General features: G+C 46.1%; 1 long non-coding RNA gene across 1 annotated transcript; it reads right to left on the reverse strand.

Annotated features, from left to right (window-relative positions):
- Nucleotides 1–257: 257 nt before the first annotated feature.
- On the reverse strand, nucleotides 258–13,356 carry LOC129604590 (uncharacterized). Its single transcript, XR_008695616.1, has 3 exons — nucleotides 13,301–13,356; nucleotides 1,187–1,818; nucleotides 258–738 (listed from the first exon to the last, which is right to left on the reverse strand). It is a non-coding gene; the product is annotated as an uncharacterized LOC129604590 (long non-coding RNA).
- Nucleotides 13,357–13,633: the final 277 nt, after the last annotated feature.

Raw genomic sequence — 13,633 nt, forward strand, 5'->3', positions numbered from 1 at the left:
CAGGACTGCAGACTTGGAGCCATATTTAACAGTAACGACGGGAGCCCAATCCTTTTATGTGAAAAATCTCTCATCTTTCCAAAGACGTGCTAAAACGCTCCATATACGGGATTTGCACAGCGACGCATGTCTGAGCAGCTCCAACCATAACCCCCCCCCCCAACCCCCCCGGCCCAGCGTGCTGTGGAAAATCTGCTCCAGTATCATCACCTCTAACATCAAGTCCAGTATAAAACAGGATTCACATAAAAGCAAACAGGACTCAACTTTTTATTATGAGTTTAACTTCAGGAGTGAATATTTAAAATCCTATCAGTATTAATCTTCATTTACGCCATGACCTGCTACACCTACAGACACCAACCTCCGCTTACAGCCTGTGCACATGTTGCGAACGTGCACGAGCACGTGCGCGCGTCCCACCGAAGGCAGGCAGACAGCGCGAGCGTTGGGAGCGCGCATGAACGCGTTTTCGCAGAGAGGCTTCATGTGCTCGATGCCCGAGGCCAGACTGCGCGTCAGACCGTGGAACACGCGTGGACGCGAGCGGAAGCGAGGCGGACGCGGCGCGGCCACGTTCGCGCGCGCTCTGGACGAAGGAGCGCCGTGCGAGCGGGCTCAGCCGGCGCGTGGAGCGGCTCCCACTGTATCCCGCGTGCTCTGATGGACTGTGACAGGCTGCGGAGCGGTTTGGCCAAACGTCAGCTGAGGGTGAAGCCGGTCCGCGTAGCGCAACAGCTGGAGATGGGAAATCGGTTCAGTCAGAGAATAAAAAATAAAAACAATGAATAACACATTCTCCCTTTCCCCCATACATGAATAAACTCTTGCTCGAGGCTCTACCTTGCATGTATGAACTGTAGCAGAATCTTTGAATAGTTTTTTTTTTTTTTTTGTATTTTGCATCCAGGAGACAGTTTTTGAAATATGTAATTACTTTTGTATTTCAGCGTCGTGCCGTTTTGTTCTGCTTTGCATTTCTTCGCTTTTGCCTAAATGCATTTCCTGTCAGAGCGCCGCTCTGACAGCTGCTTAATTCAAAAGAATGTGCCCGCACTAATTTTGCACAAAACTCATTTTCTTCATGGGATTGTTACGTGGAAACAATGTAGCCACCCTGACACAATGTTCAGTCTCACACGGCGTGTGAAAACAAGAGGCGGCCGTTCAGTCATGAAGCGCTCACCTGCCGTCAGTATTGTGTTTTCACTGAGGATCCAGTGTTGGTGTGATGTCGGTGCCTCCTCCTCCTGTCCCCAGGCGATAAGGACGTGCACGTCTGTGTTTTCACATTGTGACAGACACCCGTGCAGTTATTGACAGTGACGCTGGATCCGTACCCTTATTTACTCCAGTCACTAACAGCTTGGAGTGTGAATCATCACAGAATCGTGCCACCAACTTCACAAAACTCACACGCACACATGAATTAAGAATAAATCATCTGTTCCGATGCCGACATGCGCTTCCAAGGGTTGTAACTAATTCATACACAATACATTTTCCCTGATGATGTGTTTCTAAACAGATCAGTGTGAACGGATGATGATGTCAGAGAGGTGTGAGCCAAACTGACGACGCCTAATTGCGCAGCAGCAGATGTGAAGACTTAGGACGACGCCACAGACACTTAGCAGCTATTGGAATCCGCATCTTAAGACGTCAGTGGTGCTGGGGTTGGTTTCGATGCAATCTCTGTGGTCTGATGCAAACTCAAGGGATGGGTCCATCTGGCTCCACGTCTGTGGCAAGAAACTGCACTTTGCAGGATTCAGCTTCACAGGACAATTAATACACTTCAATGCAATGCAGCCCATCCTGAAAAGCAATGAGGTTTAAATGATGATTGGAAATTTATTTCCTGCGTTATGAGTAAAGCAACTGTACGTTTGTGCTTCTCTGAATGCCCACATTTACCTTCAAATGGTAGTTTTGGGCTGAAGCATCTGTGGCCCCGAGATGGACCCTCACCCGTATGACCCGGGACAGCCTCCAACCCCCCAACCACCGTAACAATTGAAAAGTTTTATTTTGCCAATATCCAAGTTTATCAAGTTCTGCCTAGTGTCATGGACCCGAGGGGCATAGCTGCCTTTATGTCTGACACAAGGTGAGGTGTAAAGAGGACACATCTTTAGCAAAGTCTGAGTTTGGCCCTTAGGCTGAGCACAAATTTAAAGCAATTTATTATTTGAGATACAGGCTCACACACACACCCGGACACACACATGGACACATACACACTAGCTGTCTTCCAGACATCTTATTCACTCCTTAAGTGACCTGTCAAGAGGTAAGAAACATAGTCGTCAACTACGGGCTTTTGAGCTTCGCTGTCTGCGACTAGACCTGGATGAGTTTCTCAAAATGCTTTAGGGTGAACAGTTTTGCAGGACTAAGAAAAAACAGGAGGTCAAAGGAAAGTAATGGCAGATGTCATAATAGAAAGTAAGCGAGAATGTGAGTGGACATGAGCCCAGACGTTAAAGGATCGGGAGGGAGGAGGCAGAAGAAACAGGATCGGGTGAAAGTTTGGCTGCTTTTGTACAGATCAAACTGTAAACTTTAGATCCTAAACCATGTGTGCAGCCGCATGCAATCCAATATAACAGCCACGTGATTAATGCTGTATTGGCTGGAAAATTAGATCTCTCATCTTTCTACTTATGGAACCATTTCTGTAACATAAGTGATAAATACAGGCAGATAGTGAAATCAATAAGAACAGATTAACTCTACGCGTGAATCGAATAACTTCCATAAAGTGAAGAAAACAGCTCTGCTCATATTTTTCCTTTCCATTTTACCACCACCAACACCTCTGCTCCTGACAATCAACATTAGCCAGAGGATTAGAGTATTAAATAAGCATCATGGGCGGCGGTGGTGTAGCATCCATCTTATCGTGTACGCTGTGTTTGGCTCTGACCTCGACAGGCGACTTCGTTTAGGAGAGGAGATACGAATCTGTGTCAGAGCTTTAAAGGCCAAAGGCACACGGCGCTGTACAAAGTATTTTCTTTTAGAAATCGGACACTTCACTCAGTAGCACTCAAAAGGTCACCATTTAACTGGCTCCTCACATAATAGTAGAAACTGTATTTTCAGCCGGAACAGTTAGTCTTCTGTACACGATCTTGGATCTCTCACTTCTCTCAGCTGTGCTCTTGTTCGGGCCGTGATGTTACTCTATTGCTGGTTTTTAGCTGGTAGCGTCTGTGGGCAGGACCCAGGTCTGTAGTTTTGGGCTTTCTGTCTTTGTTTTCTCTTTTCATCTGGGAGATGGCCATGAGTTTAGAAATCAATCTTTAATTTCCTACTTACTCTTCCTCCTGGTCAGAGGAAAAAGGTAGGCGATGATAGAAAATGCGGAAACCCATCACTTTACATTATTTTCTACTTGGAAAACGTGTGCTGCATTTTGACAGTTGTGGGATCTGTTGCGCTAAGGACAAGGAAAATTAACTCCAGTGTGTCATTGCTCCAGCCCCACGAACATCAAGTGCTCTCTATAACCCAGAGGCTCACCTGAGGCAATTGTCATCAAGAGATGAAGTACTTGTATTGCTCTTATCCTCTGGCTACAAATTGATCTACACTTTTGCAATGAAACATACAGTAATACACCCAGTGACAGATGGTATGAGGTCACTCTAATGTGGAGGGAGCACCTGTTGGACGGCTTCAGGAGACTGGGGATGGGTCTGATCATTTCCATAACTTCAAGACCCAAACAAAGTTAACGTAGACATGTCAACGGACCTGGTGTGACTCAGTTTTTTTTCTCATTTCTATTTTTAAAAAGGGGGTCACAACGGCTCTCTACTTTCCTACTGCAGGAGACACAGTCTTGAAAGACAGCAAGGTTCAGGACGGAGACGGCAAAGCACAAAGATCCGACACAAACCCGAGCAACCTCTGTCAGCCTGCCTGTAGATCCACTACGTCAGCGACCCCTGTCTGGCACAACCTGCTCCCCTCAGGTGACACCACGGGCCCGGAGAGGTCAGAGGTTCCAGACAGAAACACGCGCAATCTGAGTTCAGTTGACTTCATTGACAACTGCAAATGTGAGGAGATCACACGCAGACGGTAGAAGATTGCTCAGTTTAATTGGAAACTACAATTTCCTCTGTGAACACCTCTACAATGCCTTTATTATTGAACTGTCATTTAGGAGAATTACTCATTAGTCTCATTACAAAAAGCGTGGTATCATCTGCATAAGGAGGTAAATCAGCTTGTTCAGTTTAACTCTGCACCATTGTTATACTGTGTGTGTGTATATAACAATATATTCAGGATCTTTACAGTGTAAAGTTTACTATAGAACAATGAAGAGGGAAAAACCACCTCCCATTCAACAGAAGAAACAGCAGCTTCTGCTTCAACTGGTTGCAATGATGAAAGAGAACACAACTTCGTCTTGCTCTGTGTTTCTGCATCACTGTGGGTTAAGTGTAGAGTCAGGGTTAAAATCAGTGCTGCCTGTGATAAATGAACTCAACATTTCTGCAGACGTTTGTGGACAGATTGAAACCAGTGCAGTTTGCTGCTCTAAAGCCTAATCCTTGTCTGCATATACAGCCACATAAATGCAAGCATGTACAACCTACATACTGTAGTATAGAAAGCTTTAGGCAGTGTTGCTGGTGACTGACTGACATGTTTCTCCTCAGGTCGTGCTGTGGCTCTATTTGCTCCCTGCCGAGACGCTTCGGTGCAGCCCTAGGTGATGACACTTCACAACCCCATGCGAGTGTTGGTTGGTTTTCAGCATTTTAACTTGGTTTTAAATGAATGTATATAGATCACAGAGCTGCATACAGTCCCACAGTTACCTTCATATACAAAATGACTCCACCCATTTAAGCATGATGAAAGTTCAACACTTCAACACAAGTGCGCTAGGAGTGATAAACGATGGGGTATGAATTGAGCAGCAATTTAAAGTTTAATCTAACAATGTGGTTTTAAATCTGTTATTATTTAGCATTGAAATGCTTTTATACAATAGGTAAGTTGTGTTAAGAAGCCCCATTGCCTTATATTGATTCTCACACAGGCCATTTTAGACCTCCAATGCAAAAACATGCACGCTTTTAAATACACAATTGAATTATTCATTTTCTGCCAACATTGTGATATTTTTAAAATCTATGCCAAAGTTGCATGGGGCTCCTCTGCCTACATCGTCTTTTACCCCAGACAGCATGCAAAGGTTTAGTGGGTGACCTGTCTATAACTACAGTATCTGTGCATCCAGTGCAAAATAAAGCACTAAAAGAACAGAAAATCAAAGCATATTTTAGCCCAGTTTGTTTGTTTGCAGAACATTTCAGCTCTTCTCAGGAACAAAGATGACACAGGATAAAACATTCTGCCCACAAGCCTTTGGTCAACAGCACTGCAATGGAGTACGTCCCTCCTTTGATCGGCCATGTTTTCTTGATGGACAGCTCTGAGACGTCACAGTGACAGTCACAAAAAAGACGAAGTGACAGGAACATCCACTGCGTCGCATGCGTGCGTGCCCAGCTGCGACGCTGCCCAGCGCTGCCCTTCACACGTGCACGTTCCGGCGTGAACTCTGGTCGACTTCGCAGAAGCGAGGAAACAGACAGTCAAGTGTAAAACAAAAAAAAAAAAAAAACTGATGGGAGAGTAATTTGATTCAGGCAAAAAAACTCACAAGCCAAAAAGCGCCCGTGTCGGCGGTGTTGCTTGGAGCAGTGTCAAGATCACTAAAAGTAAGAATGGAAATGAACACTACAATCATGGCTGCGTGGACTGAATATGTCACTGCTAATTAACTTTACTCAGCGCACAAGATGGTTGCGAGTGCTGCGATGTGGGCAAACAGGTAAAGAGCAACGGGAACGCGGCCCCTCAACACAACGAACGACGTATGGACAACGGCTGCACTGACCTTCACGGGTTGAAACGCTCACGTCTGTGGCATCAAACGTACAAACGCACATAGAGCTGCTCAGTAGCTGCAGTGAGTCTGCCACTGATGACCTCAGGGAAATTCGCGGGGTTCAGCTTTTCATTTTAATCATGTTTCCACTTGAGTTCCGATCTTGTTACTCATCTACAGCATGTGTTTCACTTCAACGCTGCTGTTTTTTTCTGTTTTTTTTCCCCCCACTGTCAAAAACGGTTTCAACTCTCACGTCTCAAATCTAGCACTTCACTGCAGTCGTAAAAACAGGTTGGTCGTAACAATTCCACATTATCTAAAGCACATAATGGAGATCTGCTTGTCAGTGTGACTTAAAGCTGCTTCTGAACTTGTCTGACACCTAAACTCTGAAGCTGAAAACCACTGATAACCGAATAACTGACTACACAGGGTTCCATAACAACGTGTGTTGATAATTCATACCCAGAAATGTGTCTCAGTTCCACCATTTGTCTCCATGCACGCGTCCACCTGTCTTTAAACTCATGGATGCATATTTGGAGGCATGCTGCAATCCACCCATTCCCCATATTGTGAACATTATGCCTCCTCTGTTCCGCCTCACGACTGCGTCAGTCCACCCTAAATGAATTTGTTACATTATGCATTTGCATAATTAGTCATTATGCACATGCCCCTAATTGACATTTAGCTTTAGAACACTTGGAATGCTGTTTGCAGTAATTTTACGGTTATTTTCTGCCCTTTTTGAGATAATAAAGCACAAGTTGAAGGTCACAGGAGGCTGTTAATCAGCGCCACACACCCACTCAACAGGCTGCAGCGCTCCGACGGGCGCCACACGCCGCAGCTCCCGCTTTCATGACAAAGACCGTGAGAACGCCACTCGGAGGCAGGGGCTTAGATGCCTGATCTCCGAAAACACAAGGCGCAGGTCGACGGCCTCTCGGGCCCAGCTTCTTTCTACGGCTCCAGCCTGAGTGACTCGTTCATCTCGCGTCACCCATCAGCCGCAGCTGAAACATCCTTCTAAGATCTCTCATAAATAAGGTCGACAGAGTTTAGTCCCGAGCATTTTAATATTGCTCCGTTTTGCCCTTGGACTCTTCTTCCTTTCAGTTCTGCCTGAAACGGACATTGGGTCTGACCTTTGACCTTCACTGTCCTGGTCATAAACCCACAAGGCTTCATTTACATCTGCTTATCGTTGGTAAATGTAAACCTGCCAGATTCAGACCCATTAAGTGAAGCTCCCCTATCACACTGCTCCATAGTCCTAGATAGTCGCCTCCTCCATCTGCATCATCATGAGACCGGTGATCTCTCTCTAAAACAAATCTGCGCCTGCTCTCCTTTACATTTCTGTACAGTTCAGCCCATTTGTCTTTCAGTCCTACAGCGGGACCCACCTACTCCCATCGGCGCCGTAGCCTTCAAGGACACCTTGCAAAGGTTTCCATCAATCACCTGCCGCCTCTTCACAACCGCCAGCAGACGCCAGTGCTCCCACTGTATCTCGCATGTTTATGTTGGCCTCTGATAAATGAAGTCGCTCTCACTCCATTCAGGTTTAACCGTCAAAAAGGTTCAGCTGCCAATTAATGGCTTTTACCTAAATGAGCCCAGAAACGATTAGTTCGCCACATACGAAAGTTGTATAAATAAAGAACTCGTTGGCTTTTATTCTATCTGCCAATTAGAGATTTTAATTTCCATATCAGTTTATTTTAGAAAGAGTGGGAGGGGTTTGTTTCCTCAGCTCTGCAGTTTGGGATCACAGCTTGGATAGAAATCCCTAATACTGTTTCTTTCCATCCCTCCCACCTGGTGTTTAACTCACAACACAAACATATTACTTTATATTCCGCCATTCAAACAACCCTCTGCCTGTAATAAAATCCAGGAAGCAAACGATGTGATGGACTTACTCAAGAAAATGTCTTTTTACCTGCTGACACTTTCACGCCTCGACTTCACAGCAGCAGCAGCAGGACTCATACCTGCTCGAACAAAAGGAGAAGTCTGACAAAACGCCCTCCAGCAGCTTCCCGGTGCCGCTTCCTGCGACGCTGCCAAACCCAGACGGCGTTGGCGTGAAGGCCCAACGCGCTCTAACAAAAGCTCTGCTCTCGGCCCAGAAGCGTGCGGCTCGACTGGCATTCGCCGGGGAGCGCGGCAGCTCTGTTCTCCACACAAACGATAAGTAATTTACATGGAGCACACGTGACGGGTGGGAGAGAGTCGGGAGACGCTGAGCTCGGATCAACTGGAGCAACAGGTGTAATAAAACAGACTTGAACCCACGGTTGCCTGTTAATTTTTACCTACTCGCTGGGACAATGAACACTGTTCCCACTAACGATACTGTAGCAACAAACGGAAAACATGACGATTCATGAGAGTCCGTGTGGAGCATCATTTACTATTTGCGGGTGTCTTTCGTTCAGTGGCGTGAGACATACAGTAAAGACACGTTTGGGGTTTTAGCGCCGCGCTCCATAGATCATTTTCCCAGCAGACACCGACTCGCGTGAGCAGAAAAGAGTGGCGCGTGATGAACAATGCTGATGGAGGCTGCTTCCACTCACAGGAGCCACTTTGGGATTCTGGGATTACGCGAGCTGGCTCCGTGTCACGGCTTACGGTTACACGCTCTGCGAAAACGCTCTCACTGTCCCAGCACAGCGACGGCGCTGACACTGAGCGGCTGCTGTACAGTCAGCGTGTGCTTTTCTACCCACCGGCTCCTCTGCAGCTTTTCAATTTGCACATAAAACAGAATTCGACTTTGCAAAGGAATGGCTCTGCAGTTTCCCACGTCGGGTCGAAAACCACCTCCACGCGGTGGGTTGCAGACGATGGACGCGGCCGCGACCTGTCTGAGACGGAGGCTGCGGCTTCTCATTACGATGAGCAGTGAAATGGACGCGGGAGCGCTCCACAAGAGGCACCAAGTAAAGCGCGTTTCATCCGTGACATTCTCCCCGCCGTTCACGGGAACTTCTATGTAAATGCTCCTCGCCGCTTCAGGCAGATGTGCTCCATTCTGTGAGACAGCCAAGGTGCACATACAAGATTATTTTATTCACATTGCTTGGACGCAAGGGTTGGGAGGAGGGGGAGGAGGGGGAGGAGGGGGAAAAGGCTCAAAACAAAGCTCCACTTGAGCTCCTTCAGCCGATCACTTTGAAATAGTGGCAAAAAAAAAAAAAGAACATGACGAGTGGGTGAGAGCGTTAAGGACTAGTTCAACCTCGAGTGGGGGCGATTCAAGCCTGTGAAAATTACCTAAGTGTGATATACAGTGCGCGCCCGTCGCACCCGTCTCATTTAACACCAAAGCGGGGAGAAATAAATAACTTCAGTTCTATTTTCATCAGTCACTCAGCAGCTGTTTGTTACATACATTTACATTAGTTCATGTATGAAAGAAATGCTTTAAGGTTCAGGGCTGTAGGAGCCGTCGTATCCCCCTTGAGCAGGTGCACACCTAGAGATTCCTGTTTTTAAACTGATAATCAGAATAAATTGTAAAGATTGCAAGATTTGGAAATGTTCACTTAACTATCCAGTGATAAGGCACCATTCACTATGCAGCTGCTTCACAGGGCCTCATGATGACACAACAAAGTTATTGCTTTACAGAGCTTTTCTACCCAAGCAGCCAAAGTGCTTTATAACTGGCTGCTGCTCTGCCTCATAATGGCTGTGCACTATGCAAAGCCCTGAGTGGGTCTGAGGAGGATGCTGTGACCCGTGGGGCGACGCACGGAGGGCACGCTGCAGGCAGGAGCAGCAGAATGGATGGAAATCAGCCGCTGCTCTGAGACCTGGGAGTTCGGGCCGCGTCCGTGAGAAGATGCCCTGAGACAAGGTCACGACTGCATGAGCAGACCTTTAAATGCTGCGTTTAGGTTTTTGGCAGCTGAGGAAAAAAATAAAAAGTCGGAGGCCCGTTTCCAAGGTGCCTCTCTGGGTAAACGCTGGGTCTGCTCGCTCCACGCGCCCGCGTTCACACGTGCTTGTGGATCCCCGTCCTTGTGCAGCGTTACTCCACGCCGTCAGCCGCTCGCTGGCGCCGCGTCACGTTGCGTCATCCCGCTTGATGTCTGTCGCCTCGCGGAGCCAGAACACAGAGCTAGGTGTTCGTCCTCCACTGGGGCCGCGCGCGCAGGGACGCTCGCGGCGCTCGAGGCAAAAAGCATGCACCCGCTCTGTGTATTACACAGAAACACACTTCTCGTTTCGTCATGTGCCCTTCAAATTACCCACCATCAGGTGCATTGTGTTCCCAGATCCGCAGCGCTGTGATCGGTGCCAGCGCTGGTGTACGTACACCGGTCCTCAATGGCTGACCTACATTAGTGAGCGATCTTATGAATAAAAATGACCGGATTTACCGTAGGTTCTATTTATGACCAGATTAGTGGCTGAAGTGCAGCGTGAATGACAGCATAATAAGCCACAAAGATTGTGGATATATTGTAATATCTGCATCTTTTCATCTGCCTTTAGTCTCAATGCATCTTCTGTCTTTTCCTTCTGGCGATATTTTAGTTTTAATCTGTAATCATAAATTATATTTTTCACAATTCCCACCTAAGATTTATATTTCTTCCTCGGCATACTATACCCCCCCCCCTCCCCTGTCAGTCTTATCACTGTGCCCTTGGCTTTCATTTCTCTGGGGCTTTAATGGGTGCAGTGATGGCAAGATGATTGACAGGCTGAGCTGATTTCCACACAGTAATCATTACATCACCACTCAGTCAATTTTTATTTCCCACCACATCAAAGCAGGCTGATTTGAACACGACAACAGAGCAGTTATTTTTTCCTTCATATCTTGATGAATAATGTAAATTGGTGAGCTGTCTGTTAGGATAGACAACAGTTTTAAGCCCCACAGCACAACACAACCAAACTGTGTTCACCTAACTAGGAGAACAGTCAGATATCAGATAAACTGGGGGAGTGGAAACATCTTTAATATTCTGATTAATTAATCAATCAATCAATCAATCAATGCTTCAATCAAGGATGATTCACCTCATTAAGGTCTTTAATAATCACACCACCAGGGCTTGACTTTAAGATTATACTCTGTATATACAGTAAGAGTAAACTTTAGTCTGTAGTTTAAGAGTAGCTGCACTCTCAGATGACAGTACCTATACAGAAAAACTCAAAACATTTTGTGTAAAGTATGTAATTGCAGTGTGACGGGGATTAACAAGAAAATTCACCCAAAGGTGTTTTAGCGTTGACGTTTCTAAAGATTATTTGTGATCTATTACTGTATGTGGCCATAAATATGATTATGTATCCAGTTTTCTCTACACAGGACTGACATGATCCCATATGCGCGTGTCAAAGTCTTTAATCTAATTGATTGAGAAATGAAACACTTAGTCACACAGTTTTACATTAATTAACACTCAGTATGTTTTATCACGAGGTTTAAATTGGACACTAGAACCTGTATTTGAACCTTGCACATCTACCAGGGTTTTACAGCAGCTTAATGCACTCGACACTTTTATCCCACATCGCTAAATCTGTCGTTTTATCCCCCTCTGTGCACATGACTACGCTAAACCAAAAATAGTGGTAGCGCTCCCCCCCGAAATCACCTTCTCACTGGGGGAAGCGCGGCATCAAACCTAAATAACCATGTATTTGACAGGCAAAAGGCCAATGTTTCACCTCTGAGTCTGACGCTAATCGCGGTGACAATATTTAGAAAAATGCACACAGATACTCGCAGCAGCTCTGTCATCGCTGACATTTCCCATTTTCCATCTTCTTATCAGCAGCCTTCTGTTGACATTCCGCGAGCCTCACGTGCGGAGCCAGAAACAGTCAGAGGAGCTAAAAATAGCAGCAGCACACAGCTCAGCGTGCCCAATATGAGTGAGCACGTTTTTAATATCCCCTTATTAAATATGCATGAGATTAAGTACTCGAGACTCGGCTGTTTAGCGAGTGACGAGCATTGTTTTGAAATTCATCAACTCCTTGCACCCTGTCCGCCCAAATCATTCCTTATCCACTTCAGTATACAGATAGACCCATGACTTAATAACACGTGTATGATAAGTAAAACAGATGTGACCGACGCCACTGCAAAGGGTGCGATTATTACTATATGGTGAAGTATTTCACACCAGCACTCGAGGGGAAATTGCTGCTCCCTTATTAAATAACCTGTGCAGGTGCCGCTGATTCAATTGTGGATCATCACTCATGACCCCACAGACTGGGCAGCATATGTTACAGTAGCAGGCCAAACTCCATGCATCCGCTTCACGAGAACCAACAGTCTGCATCGGTTCTCCACCACCGAGTCGCAAAGGAAAACGCCACCTATACGGCAAAATAGGTGCAAATGTGACCAGGCGGCCGAAATCCTTTTGCTGAATTGGCTCCAGTGACAGACTCCATAATCCGAATGGACAAGCATTTCCATGACAACAGCTTGCTCTGAGCCGAGCTGGCAATGGCTATGAACAAATGAGTACATGAGTGAAAGGGTAAAAAATAAAAAAAAAAGCGATGCCCCTGCCAAATATGTGCATGAGGTACACAAGGCATTCTGCCTCCTCTGCGACTCTAGAGGACGAAAATAAAAACTGCATCCAAGTCCTCATGGAGCGCTTCAAGCGCAAGCTACAGACACAGGAACGATACGACTCCGGGGAATGAAGTGACCTTGGATCTACTTTGTCAGGAGATAAGTTTGTACAGAAGTTGTGGACTAACTGGATGTTGGTCTTATTAAAGGTAAAGCTAATAATACAGTGGCTGTGCTACACAGCAGTGAAGGTAAGGGCACGGTCACAGTTCCTCCAGTAAAGTGAATTCATGAAGTGAACTTTGCCTCTAAATAGCACAGAGTTCCATTACCTTCTGATCTTTAGAGCCACATTTCTTCCTTAGAGCCCAAATGGCAGAGGACAGGACAATTCTGTGCGAGCGCTGCTCTTGTTGAAGGCTACATTAAGAACTAGGCCTTCAGAGAATGCGAACCCCTGCGCACCTTTTCCTCACAGATTATGACCACCCAACGACTGATTGTAAAGTAATAAGTGCAAGTGCTGGCAAATATAATGCAAAGTGAACTGAACAGAAGCTACAACTGGCCTTGAGTGACTGGAAAGAGTGCAAACAGGAAGACACTAACTTCAAGGCTGTGCAAAATAGCCAAAAGACAAACAGAGCTCAGATTATCTCTTCAGCAATTTCTAACTAAGCCAAGGTGTCAATAAACAGGCACACAAACTCACAGACTACTGTAAGTAAAGCGAAAGAACAGAGGCAGACATGCAAACACAGCAAGAGATTAAGAACAGTTAAGTCTAAAAGCAAACTTACTGATCCAACAGGAGAAGCAAAGCAAGGAGAGAATGCAGGCAGCAGTCACGGCTCGGTAAACAAGCAGAGAACGAGGGTGTGGCGGCCGATTGCTTTTATACAGAGTATATACAGGCCCCTAATAAGCAGGAAGCAAAGCAGGTGAGTGGGTGGGCGGAGACTGCGGAGGAGGCGGGGCATGCGGAAATGGAGGGAAAATAGAACAAGGAAAATGGGAGGGACTGAATGAAAGGGCTGTTACAGTATATTATACACACTGGATGATGATGACTGAGACTTTATTTCATTCGTTTTGCTAAATTAATGTGTTTAGATGCATTTTGCATTAGCGCC

This window comes from Betta splendens, chromosome 1, assembly GCF_900634795.4.
Source record: "Betta splendens chromosome 1, fBetSpl5.4, whole genome shotgun sequence".
In the NCBI taxonomy this organism is placed as follows: domain Eukaryota; kingdom Metazoa; phylum Chordata; class Actinopteri; order Anabantiformes; family Osphronemidae; genus Betta; species Betta splendens.